The sequence below is a fragment of the Cnephaeus nilssonii genome, assembly GCF_951640355.1.
Source record: "Cnephaeus nilssonii genome assembly, chromosome: 1".
Taxonomy (NCBI): Eukaryota; Metazoa; Chordata; class Mammalia; order Chiroptera; family Vespertilionidae; genus Cnephaeus; species Cnephaeus nilssonii.
The window spans coordinates 27,306,916-27,320,378 of record NC_137072.1 but is presented as its reverse complement, the minus strand read 5'-3'; the positions used below and the strand labels follow the sequence as shown (position 1 = coordinate 27,320,378).

The 13,463-nt window shown below is 41.0% G+C and overlaps 1 protein-coding gene across 1 annotated transcript in view; it reads right to left on the bottom strand.

The window, feature by feature from the left end:
* Window positions 1-1,717: 1,717 nt before the first annotated feature.
* The window catches only part of LOC307105243 (cyclin-Y-like protein 1), a 123,248-nt gene continuing 111,502 nt past the window's right edge, over window positions 1,718-13,463 (bottom strand). The window contains exons 18-19 of the mRNA XM_079780891.1: window positions 2,946-3,187; window positions 1,718-2,805 (exon numbers count right to left, since the gene is read on the bottom strand). The gene's annotated coding sequence lies outside the window, so the exon portion shown is untranslated. The remainder of the gene's footprint in view (window positions 2,806-2,945; window positions 3,188-13,463) is intronic.

Here is a 13,463-nt window from a genome sequence, read left to right as displayed (position 1 = left end):
GCTGGTTTGCCCTGAAGTGTGTCCCTGATCAGGGTGGGGTTCCCTTGGGGCATGGGGCGGCCTGAGCGAGGGGCCTGTGGTGGTTTGCAGGCCGGCCATGCCCCCTGGCAACCCAGCGGAGGCCCTGGTATCTGGAATTTATTTTCCTTCTACAATTGAAACTTTGTAGCCTGGAGCAGAGTCAAGCCTGGGGCTCCCTCCACGGCCGGCAGCCATTTCTGTTGGGGTTATAATTGAAACTTTGTAGCCTTAATCGGGTGGGTCTGGCCAGGGTGTGTGGAAAGCTTTGCTTCCCCTGTTGCCAGGAACAACCCTGGCCTGCTCTCTCAAGCTCCATTCTGCTGCCATTTCTGTTTGAATTTGTTTACCTTCTATAATTGAAACTTAGTAGCTTGAGTGGAGGCTTAGGCTTGGCAAGGGCAGGCGTAAAGCTTGGCTTCCTCTGTTACCTATGAAACCTTGCTCTCTGTGGCTGTAGCCATCTTGGTTGGGTTAATTTGCATACTCACTCTGATTGGATGGTGGGCGTGGCTTGTGGGCGTGGCTGGTGGGTGTGTCAGAGGTATGGTCAATTTGCATATTTGTCTATTATTAGGTAGGATTAATATGGTGGTGGAAATCTATTTATTGATATAAAGAGATACATATAGCTTGGTACATGCATCAGTGCTTCGAAGAAAGTACATAGACTTTAACTCTTCCTCTCTCAGAAATTTATCTTAAAAAATAATAAAAGTACAGGCTATTCAGCACAGCAGTGTTGACTGTACAAAGCTTACTGTTACAAACATTGCTGTAACATGAAGTTCTATCAACTGAGACTGATTAAATATATTATGATATAACTATATCATGGAATATCATGCAGGCATTAAAACTATGCTGTAACTTATCTTTGTTGCACAGAAAGCTAACTGTAATATTAAGTGGAGAAATTTATAAAATAGTAAATATTGTGTAATTCCATCTTGGTAAGTGTAAAAATAGCTATAGAAAAATTGTGTTTGTTGTGTATGTGTACATATATACACACCCTAAATGTGTATTAGTGATCTCTGGATGGTGGAACTTTTACCAATCTTTTATTTATTTATTTATTTATTTTGAGAGCGCGTTTATTAAAACTGGGTCAGTAGAAGAAGCAACAGGGGAGCCCAGGCCGGACTGCTTCGGTCCTCTAACAATGCTGTAGGAAAGAAATGAACCAAGGCCAGGCTGCTTTAGCTCACGGGAAAGTCAGCAAAAGGGGGCGTTGGAGACTGGCTCAGGGGGTTAGCCAGGGACCAGCTGCCACTGCCTATTGCTCCCTTGGTTGCAGTCTCCTGGGGAGCCTTAGGTTTAGGAGATGCATGCCTGAGAGGAAAGGAAGGCATAGGCATGCTTTGAGGAGGGAAAGTGCCAGTCTTCCCTTTTTTATGTTTGTTTTTTTAATGGAAATGTATTATTTTTATAGTAAGAAAATGCAACAATGCCATTTCCATGATTTTTAAAAAGCATACAAAGATAATACTTAAGAAGTCATTCTAAAGCGTTTCTCCATTTTTTTCATTAGCATTCCATAAGGAGCCTTTTTAGACATATTTTCCTAAAGACCCCCACCATGACATTTTAATACCACAGATATATTGCTTATCTCTTTGTGTACTTTATGTACATCTGCTTTATTCATAAAAGGAATATGATTTTTTGGATCCTCAAGAACCAATCCCTGCCCCCTACCTTGAAGGCAATATTGCCCCTGTGAGGAGTTATGTTCTCAAAGGGGAATAAGAATTTGTGTACAGAAACTTAGTCACCCTAAGGTCCTAAACTTGCCTAGGTTTTCTACTTCATTTGCATGTATTTCACTTTTTGCATATACACACCACCTCAATGTATTCTGTCCAGATTATCAACAACCACGTTTTCTGAGAGGCTGGGGGGTACAAAGTGAGTCTGGTGGACTCACACACTCTGCGGGACCTTGCTCCCTGCCCTCAACAGATGCTAAGCTTAGTAACACTCCCTCCATCCAGTTCCTGCATTCCCTGCTCCATCTGAGCGAGCCTTTCCCTGCCATCGGAGCCTGTGACCAGGCTCCAGCTGGAAGAGTATTCCACGCTGATTCTGGAGGTAGGGCCAGTTGGCCACCAGTTCATCTCCAATGTTAGAAACGAAGGCCTATTTGATTTTTGCCTTTTTTGCAATGATCAGAAAGGTTGGGTTAAATTTCATTTTTTTTTAATGTACAAATACATTTTAAAATCTGACATTTGTTTTCCTTTCCACATGTCCCAGGGAGAAATGATCACATCCAGAACTCGGAGAAATTCCCTGTGCATCTGGGGGAGGAGGGGAAACAAGGGAAGGAAGGAGGGACTGGACTACCATAAAGCAGTTTCTCTGGGCCCCGCCAGAGAGAGCCACAAGCATTTGCCAGAAGACAATCTTTCTGAGGGACTAATTCACAGCTCTCTTTCTTCAGGCTCCACCCACTGTGAAAACATTCTGTTCATAGGCTCTATGATGCTTTCAGCTGTGAGTTATTGCTGCGAATGAGGTTGAAGGAACCAATTAATGACACTACGCTCTCCTCTGAGTGGAGATTAAGAATATACACAGGAGGGTGGGGATCACGTATGAGCGGCATGGCTGTGTGTGCGCCGGTGGCCAAGCGGGCTTCTGGCTGCTCCTTCCCTGTGATGAATAAATGCAGAGTCCCAGGCAGAGCGTGAGCTGCTCCCACAGGGCCGGCTACCCGGTGTGCCTTTTGAGTGGCAGAGGCAGGATTGAAAGGTGAGAAACACAGCTCACAGGGGACAACTTCTGGAGAAACAAAGAGATGTGGCCTTTATGAGAGTTCACAGGTCATGAAGAAAAGATGGAACAATCCCTCAGTCTCCCACCACCTGGCCAGACACAGCAAAGAGCCGGTGAGAAGTGGGGGGCAAGCAGCAGCTTCTTACCTTCTAGTTCCGTGGGAAGATGGGGGTCTTGATTGAATTTCCTATTTTATGGAGGAGCTTTGGAAAAAGAAGAAAATGATTCCTCCTGTGGAATACGAGTGCTTCCATATAAATTTTATCCATCCATTCATTCAACATTCATTGAAGTTTTATTATGTGCCAAGCATTATGCTAAGTGCAAGGGACACAAACAAGATGAAACATAGCACTTCTGCTCACCATTTTGTCAGGTAATATCCCACCTGCCGGAAACAAATCAGTTTCATTAAAAGAGAGATGTTGACAGGAAGCCAGGAAGGCTGGTCAACAACCTTAATTGCTCTAACCACTCACCCTTTAGTTGAGATATTGTTAGCTGAAGCAGCTTCCACCTTGGTTTGTCCCATTAAGTTTTTGTTATTTCCTGCCTAAGGGCTACATGTATATTTCTGTTTATCTTGACTAAGATGTTTTCCCCAAAGCCTCAAATAAAAGGGATGGCAGAGCCAGAGCAGTTGTCAGTTCTCCCACTAGAGGTGGACTACCGCCTGGCCCCCCATTTCGCCAAATTGAATCTCTTCAAGTCTCCATTCATTTGTGTGCGGCCCTTCTCCAGAACTCGAACCCTGAACCGGAACCCTGGACCACGCGGGACGTGGAAAGGGATTCCAACACCACCTCACCCAGCCATTAACTCCCAATTCTCTGCAACCCCAAATGCCAACCCTACAAAAATTTTAAAAGGTTGGGGGAAATGGTTCACTGTCTGAAAGCATTCACATTACTGTGCTACGAGAGAGAGAGAGAGAGAGAGAGAGAGAGAGAGAGAGAGAGAGAGAGGAAGAAAGAAAAAGAAAGAAAATCCACAAAATGACTGATTTCACAAGTATGGTGCCCCAAGATATGTTCAGTTCCAGAAAAAAATTCACAAAAAAGCAAAGCAAAGGATACCTACTAACAGAAGGGGAAAGTTGAGGTTGATGGTATAGTGGTAGTGGGAGAAAAGAAATAAAAACTAGTAAAAACTTACTACTAGTAGGAAAAACAGCAGGCTTGGACTCTTGCTGGACTCTTGACTTTTATTGTTTTCAAATTTTATTAATCTCTCTTTGAACACTGTAAAATAATTTTTATGTATATCAATATATATCACAATGTATGTGTATTATGTATAGGGATTATCTTAACCAAGAAAAGGTTAATTTATATTTTCTAATAGAATATATAATGCTTTGAGAAGTTTTCTGGAAAACTATTTAAAAAATAGAAACAACTTTCAGTTTTGTTGAATATATGCTCATCTAAACAACTTATTTATTGACTGTGCTGAAAAATTAAATGTTACTATACATTTTCCACCATGGGTTACTTTTCTAAAGTTCCCATTGTCCTAGAGGAATAAGGTAAGTTAAATGAAAAATAAACCATAGCCCAGCTGGCGTGGCTCAGTGGTTGAGTGTCGACCTATGAACCAGGAGGTCATGGTTCAATTCCCCGGTCAGGGCACATGCCTGGGTTGTGGACTTGATCCCCAGTGTGGAGCGTGCCAATCAATGATTCTCTGTCATCATTGATGTTTCTATCTCTCTCTCCCTCTCCCTTCCTCTCTGAAATCAATATAAATATGTTAAAAAAAAAAAAAAGAAGCCATAGAGCCCTGGCCAGTGTTCTCAATGGTTAGAGCATTTGCCTGCCCACTGAAGGGGTTTGGTTTGATTTCTGATCAAGGGCATATACCTGGGTTGCTGGTTTGATCTCTGGCCCTGGTAGGAGCTCGTAGGGAGGCAACCAATCAATGTGTCTCTTTCACATTGATGTTTTTCTTTCTCTCTCCTCCCCCCATCCATCACTCCCTTCCACTCAAAAAAGCAATGGAAAAAATATCCTCGGATGAGGATTAATAACAACAAAAATAACATAGAGTTTGGGAATATATCCTAAGAATCCTGAAATACACTCCTATGTTCATAGCAGCGTAATTTACAATAGCTAAGATTTAGAAACAGTCCAAGTGCCCATCAGTAGATGCAAGAGCCCATCATGAGTGGATAAAAAAGCTGTGGTACATTTACACAATGGAATACCATGTGGCTCTAAAAAAAAGAAGGATCTATTACCCTCTGTGACAGCATGGAGGGAGCTAGAGAGTATTATCAGAGAAAGACAAGTATCACATGATCTCACTCATATGTAGAATCTAATGAACAAAATAAATTGACGAGCAAAGTAAGTCCAGAGGCATGGAAGCATGGAATAGACTGACAGATCTCAAAGGGAAGGAAGGAGGGGGGAAGATAAGAGATTAACCAAAGAATTTATATGCATATATGCATAGCTCATGGACACAGAATATAGTGTGGTGAAGGCCTGGGGTGGAGCAGGAGCCGGGTAGAGGAGGCAAAAGAGGGAAAATGGGGGACATCTATAATACACTCAACAATAAAAATAAATTTAAAAATAAACCATAAAAGTATTAAAAGAAAAAATAGTTGCATTTTTATAATCTTGGGAGGGTAAGAGGTGGAGGGAAAGGGCTTTCTGGAGATGTGGTAAAACTCTAAAGTCATAAGACAAAAGTTTAATCAATTTAATTGCATAAATATTAATATTTCTGCAAGGCTAAAGCTGGTTTCTATATCCTTATCAGTCCTGAGTTCTAAACATTTTAACTATGGAAAACTAGTTAGAAAAGAGTAGAAGGAAATATAAAAATAAGATTACATGGCCTCTTGGTGGTGAGTGTGGGTAATGTTTTGTTTATATTTACACTCAGTAAAACTACTGAAATGATAATGAAGAGGAAATAAGACATGTGGGGGTGGGGCTGCAAGGCCCTGGAAAATTTCGGAAGCCTAATATAAAGGGAAGGCTTCCTCCATATTGACTCACTCAGGATTTGGAGAAGTGATCCCCTGAGTCATTGTACTATTACATCTGAAAACAAAGGGGTTTTCCTGAATCTCCGAGTGCTCCTGTATTTTCTGGTCGCCTGGTAAATTCTGTAACAATAACATTAATGGGGTAATAAAATTTTTACTTCCTGGATAGACTTTGTTTGTTTATTTATTTATTTTGTTAATCCTCACCCAAGAATATTCTCCATTGATTTTTAGAGAGAGTGGAAGGGACAGGGAGAGACACAGAGAGAGAAACATCTGTGAGAGAGACACCTGGATTGGCTGCCTCCTGCATGTGCCCCAACCAGGGCCTGGAATAGAGCTTGTAACTGAGGTATGTGCCCTTTACTTGAATTGAACCCAGGACTCTTCAGTCCATGGGCCAATGCACTGGAGCAAAACCAGCTAGGGCCTTGGATAAGTTTGAATGGCATGGTTAAAAACAAGGTGTTTCCACAGGTAATTCTTTTCACAATCATAAAAGGTGATTTGCCAGCAAAAATAGGGAAAAAAAAAAGTGAGATAGGCATGAGTCCATAATTAGGCCCATTGATTCCATTATTTGTATAGCATTAAAATACTGAACTGAACTTAAAATGTTCATGAAGTCTGTTCAAACAAACTAACACAATGATTGAGAGGTATACAAATATCCCATTAAAACTGATACTGATATGAAAGCAAAGTTGATGGCTTTTTCTTTATGGTTCCTGTGATTGGGGGAAATTAAATTTAAAGTCACTTGGGAATATTAAAGAAATGCAAATAGAAAATAAGATGAGGCCTTTGCTGATCAACTTGTCATATATTTAAAATAAAGATAATCCTTTTAAGTCTGGGGCTTGAATAGATGGGCCCTCTCATCCTCTGATCACAGAGATATAAATTAGATCTATTTTTTAGGAAAGCAATTTGACATTACAAATCAATATTTATAAAATAGAATCCTAACTGTATAAAAATTGTATAGCAAGGTCTTAAAAGAATACATATTAAAAATGTTAGTAGTAACTATCTCTGAGTGGTGGAAGTGAAAAATATTTAATATTTTAATACTTTTTAATTTTTAAAAATGATTTTCATTGCAAACAGCTGGAATCAACCAAAGTGCCCATCAACAGGAGAAAGGAGGAATAAACTGTAGCATATGCGCAGAGTGGATATTCTTTTCTTCAAACATTTTTTGTTTTTCCTTTTTTAAAAAAAATGGTTAGGCACTTTACTGGGTGGAGCCATCCACCCCCATTTCTTGGACTCCAGTGAGCAAAAATTCAGTGAGGTGTTGAGGATGGCAATCACTTTACAAAAGGCAGAAATAGTCACAGTCTCCACATCTCCATGGGCAGGCTGGGCACCTCTGTCCCAAGGTGGCCGCAGGTGCAGCCCCAGTGGGGGTGGAGGGATGGTGCGGGAGGCCTGGAGGCTCTGGGGGCAGGGCACTCACTTGTCTCATCTTAGCTTGTCTTAGTTTTCTTTTATTTTGTTTTTGTTTTTCTTTTCTTTTCTTTTTCTTTTTCTTCTTCTCCTTTTTTTTTTTTTTTTTTAAGGAAAAGGTGAGCCACAGTCAGGGCCAGAAAAAGGCAGTCTGTGCTGCTGACAAAAGGTAGTCAAAATGAACTAATATAAAATCTTAGTAATATTGCATTAAGTGAAAAATTAAGTTCACGAAGATCATTAAGCATGAATTCATTTCTACATTTAACAATATTAAAAAAACCCATATATGTTTGTATTAGTCAAGGTTATGACTATATTAGAAGACCTAACCCTTTTGAGCAAGTTAATCTGCTTTTAATAGAAAGTCTCAGATTGTGGTCTCTTGGGTGTCAAAATGGGCTGTGGATTAAGCCCTGCAAAGAGGAATTCCACTTGCTTCTGCTGTGCCTTTTTAGAAGAAAATTTCTGCTCTGTGGCTTCCCAGACTTCCAATTGAGCCACCCTCCCCTCTTACATAGTCCTCTTTCCTCACTATTGCTCCTGCCAAGACAATGCCTTTTCTCATTGACACTTGCTCTGTGGTTACACAGCACTGCGGGGTCTGGGAGCAGGGACCAGGGAGGTTGTGACCTGACTTCTTGTCCTGCATGAGCTCCTGTTTGCCACTTGTCTTCTCTGCTCTGGGTCACCTGTTATCAGTGAAACAGGTATCAAGGAAACATATGGCTTCATGTCCACATACCCTGAATGGGCTAAGAACTTTAAAAAAAGGATTTCTTATTATTTTTCCTAAGTTGATGGAAATTCAGGAGTCAGTGATGAAAACAAACTATTGGGATTAGGGTGGCAGTTAGAGCAAGATTATCATCACTTTTTGTCCCTTTTGTCACTGCTTATCTTTGTGATTTGCTTTGCACTTAGAATTTAAATGCATTCTCTAATCTGGTTTATGGTTTCTCCTACTAATACTAAAACTCATGGAGCATGGACCATATGTTGATGCACATACTTTATTGATTATTGATATTATCCTATTGGTCCTTTGCATTTTTGTTGATCCAGAATATCTGTTTCAGATTTTAAATTTGTATTAGACAGAGCTAAAATATGCATGTTTAGTTTATTTTGTCTACTTATTATTATCCCATCCCCTGTTCTAGGTTTTAATTTTTTCATGTTCCTGAGACACTATTTCTTTAAATTAAATTTCTGCAGTATAGAATAATCATGTCTAACAAAAAGGAATTTAAAGCAACATTCATTCCACTCATTTATTCATTTAAAAGCAGTATTGAACTTTTGCTATGCTAGAGTCAGAGTAAGAAGACAAATGATACAGGTTCTTTTCCCTCAAGATGTTGGTGCTTGGTAGAGGAAAGGAGTAAAAGAATATGCAAAAAAGGCGTCCCAATTTGATGAAATAAAAACTACAGGAAGATTGCCATTATAAATTTCCATCCTTTTATAATTGAAAGCTTTGGTAAACACCATTTGATTTAATGTAATTTAATTAAATAAGTATATATTTTTCTTTTTTAAAAATATATTTTTATTGATTTCAGAGAGGAAGGGAGAGGGAGAGAAAGAAACAATGATGAGAGAGAATCATCAATCAGCTGCTTCTGCACACCTCCCACTGGGGATTGAGCCCACAACCCGGGCATGTGCCCTAACCAGAATTGAACCTGGGACACTTCACTCCACAGGCCGGTACTCTATCCACTGAGCCAAACCAGCCAGGGCAAATTAAAGACCTACTAGGTACATTAAAGACCTAGTACATTAAGTTCATTAAAGACCTACTAGGGGGAGTCCTTGGGATGAACTAGACAATGTTCCAGTCCTCAAAGAGTTGAAAGGGCTGGTAATGTGGATTTAGATTTCCCTGTACACCCAGCCTTTCCCAATTACAAACTGACAGGGTTCTTGAGAAAACCAAATTTAAGGAATTGAGCATGGCATACACAGGATCATTAAGTTCTCCAGGTTTATGTGGTCTTTTCCAGGTGTATAAACTTCCTCTTTCTAGTATCCCAAATTATTCCTGTGATGGCTTAAAACATTTAATTGAAATGCCAGGAGCTGTGATTGCTAGTCTCTTGGCTAGGTTTCTAAGTGGAATTCCCCTTATGCTATCCTCTATAAAACACAATATTGAAGAGTTGCCCGGCTTTGTGTCTTGATGAATAAACATTGGGATAAGACATATTTCTCTGAAATGGAAAATATTGTTTGTACTTCTTGCTGGACTTGGCTAATAGTTTCAGTGTTTGCTGAAATTCATAATGATTTCTCTTGAATGGATCCTTTTCTTTTGATGGTCCTCCTTATGTAAACCATCTTTATTTGCTTTGGAGAGTCAATTGCTAGCAAAATTACTTGTTAATATTAGAATGATTTCTTATTCCAGTGGGAGGGGAATAACTGCTGGTCCCCTTCCTTTGTTGGCATCTACATATTAAGGAAGAGTACAGTACCTGCCCTAGACTTGAAGGCTTCATCTTCAGAAAACTGTAAAACCCCAGACATATTTTTGAATTCCTGGGAATTCAACATGTTCCTTAAAACATGATCTTTATTACAGAAAATTCCTTGTCATTTTCTAAATTAAAGCATGGATTTTCCTCTTACCAATAAGTTACTCCATTTTAAAACTTTTTAATTTAATTCTAAAATATAGCATTACATTAGTTATGTGTTGGATGATTCAATATTTACTTTCACTTCTTTTTATAGGAAATCAAAACAACTATTTGATTCACTCACATGAATGGTAATTTGTGAATAAGAGAAAGAAAAGCTGGTGTGGTAGTGGTTAGAGTGTCGGCTTGCATGCCAAGGGTCACAGGTTTGGTTTGAGGTCAAGTACATGTATCTGGGTTGCAGGTTCAATCCTGAGTGCCGGAGGCAACTGATCTCTCTCTCTCTCTCTCTCTCTCTCTCTCTCTCTCTCTCTCTCTCTCTCTCTCTCTCTCTCCCTTTCACTCTCTCTGGAGATAGATGGAAAAAATATCCTTGGGTGAGGATTAACAAAAAAAGGAAAGAAAACAACCAAAATGGCATCATAGGTAAACACCTGTACTTGCTGCCTCTCCCAACCACATCAAAACTCCAACTAAAAGACAAAACAAATATCATCCAGAACCACAGGAAAGCTAGTTGAGTGGAAGTTCTACAACTAGAAGGAAAGAAAAAAGCGCATTGAGACTGGTAGGAGGTGCGGAGGTGTAGAGATGCGGAGGTACAGAGGTGTACGTGGAAATGGGCTGGCAACTGGGTGTGCTGTTATTTTTTTCAATAGGGAGGGAGATACAAGCTCCTGATTGCTCTGAACTCCAGTTCTGGGTGGTACTGTGGGGACCCAGACTCATACGGGGAAAAACTGGACTGTCTGGCATCGGGCCGAAACGCGAGTGCGATTTTCTCTCAGAGGTGCTCGCAGTGATCATTGTTACTGCATGGGGCTGTGGGACACAGAGATCTGGGGATCTCTCCGGGGCAGGGCTGACTGGCAGCCATTGCTGTTTGCTCCACCCTGGTGATTCCCTGAGACCCTTCCCCACCCAATTTACAACCTCACCCAAGCTATGCACAGCGGCCTTTGCATATGAATGGCCTGTCCTTTTGCAACCTAAAACCTAACAAACTGCAGCTGGGTCAGAGAGCTCCAAAGCCTCCAAAAGAAGGCCTAAGGCCCTGCAGCAGCTTGCATTGCTTCACAGCTGGGCCTCATCTGGGCACTTCCAAATCCCAAACAAAGAGGAGGAATCTGCAGATCTCTCTGTAGCTCCTGCTGGGTGGCAGCAGGCAGTGGCTGACTTTGCACCTTTTTGGAGATCCAAGAGCCAGTGTACCCAGTGGTCAGTGTGAGACCATACCAGATTACAACTCTTCACATCCATAAGTGACACACTCAAGGGGCAGACTCAGTGAGCACTAAAGCACCATTGAAGCAAGTCCTGCCCCATAAGGATGTCTCCAGCACAGAAGTTCTCCCATTGTAGACACAACTGGTCCTCACAGCCAATTGGCCTGGAGGTCAATTCCTCCCAGTGATACCAACAGCAATCAAGGCTTAACTACAACAAGACGGTGCACACAGCCCACAAAGGGGTGCACCAAGAGCATCCACCTCAGGTAATTGGGGAGGCTGAGCCACTGGGCCCTATAGGACACCTAGCACACAAGGCCACTCTATCAACACAGGGAAGCAGCCAAAATGCGGAGACAAAGAAACAGGTCACAAATGAAAGAAATGGAGGAAAGCAAAATACTGGATATGGAGTTCAAAACCACGGTTATAAGGTTACTCAAGAATCTTCTAGAAACATCCAAGAAATTTAGTGAGACCCTCAAGGATATGAAAAAGTACCAATCAGAAATTAAGCATACACTGACTAAAATAAAGAATAATATACAGAGATTCAACAGCAGACTAGAGGATCGCAAGAATCAAGTCAAAGATTTGAAATACGAAGAAGCAAAAAATACCCAACCAGAAAAGCAAAAAGAAAAAAGAATCCAAAAATATGAAGATAGTGTAAGGAGCCTCTGGGACAACTTCAAGCGCACCAACATCCGAATTATGGGGGTGCCAGAAGAAGAGAGAGAGCAAGATATTGAAAACCTATTTGAAGAAATAATGACAGAAAACTTCCCCTACCTGGTGAAAGAAATAGACTTACAAGCCCAGGAAGTGCAGAGAACCCCAAACAAGAAGAATCCAAAGAGGACTACACCAAGACACATCATAATTAAAATGCCAAGGGCAAAAGACAAAGAGAGAATCTTAAAAACAGCAAGAGAAAAACAGATACCTTTACAAGGGAGTACCCATATGACTGTCAGCTGATTTCTCAACAGAAACTATGAGGCCAGAAGGGAGTGGCAAGAAATACTCAAAAGTGATGAATAGCAAGAACCTACAACCAAGATTACTCTACCCAGCAAAGCTATCATTCAGAATTGAAGGTCAGATAAAGAGCTTCACAGATAAGAAAAAGCTAAAGGAGTTCATCACCACTAAACCAGTATTATATGAAATGCTGAAGGGTATTCTCTAAGAAGAGGGGAAAAAAGATAAAGATAAAAATTATGAACAACAAAGTGACAACAAATACATATCTATCAATAAGTGAATCTAAAAACCAAGTGAATAAAAATCTGATGAATAAACTGGTGATTATAATAGAATCAGGGCATAGAAAGAGAGTGGACTGACAATTCTTGGGGGGAAAGGAATGTGGGGGGTGCGGGAAGAGATTGGACAAAAATATTACACCTATGGACGAGGACAGTGGGGCATGGGGGAGGAGGAAAGGGCATGGGGTGAGGTGGAAACTTGGGTGGAGGGGAGCTATGGGGGAAAAAAAGAGAAACAACGGTAATGATCTGAACAATAAAGATTTATTGAAAAAAGAAAAGAAAACACAAACCAAAAAACACATGATCGTTGTCTTGGCAGTTAGTTCATGTTATCATCCCCTAAATCTGGCTTTTCTTGCAATGTCCACTTTCCAAACAGTACTGACATAAACTGTCTCCAACAATGGGACAGAAAGAAAGGACATAAATGAGGGATTTACCCTCCACCCAATAATTCTTGGACACCAATTGGGGGTCCTGCAATTCGCCTCAATCCTGACAGTATCTACCTGAAGATAGTGTCATATCTCACAGGTAAGGACTCAGTCCTACAAGACTGACCCCCCCTCCTCATCCCCCACTTCAGATTCTAGTCACAACTTCAGGTTGTCACCTGTGTTTCTAACTGGCAATAAAGTGGAGGTTCCAACCACCTCCTCTTTGGGATTGATTAATTTGCTAGAGTGGCTCACAGAACTCAGAGACACATTTTACTTAGTAGATCACTGATTTATTCTAAAAGGGTATAACTCTGGAGCAGCCAAATGGAAGAGATGCACAGGTAAGTCATGGGGAAGGGCGGAGCTTCCACGGCTTCTTCAGGGTGGGTGACGCTGTTCCAGCAACACCCCGTCTTTACCAGCCCAGAAGCTCTCTGAACCCCCTCCTGGTTTAGTGAGCTTTAACCAGGATCTTCCTCTGTATTAGTCTGCTTCCGCCTGCACAACAGAAATTTATTCTCTCACAGTTCTAGAAGCTCGAAGTCCAAGCAAGGGTGTTATCAGGGTCTGGTCCACTGAGGCCTCTCTTTTTGGCTTGCAAATGGCTGTCCTGGTACTGC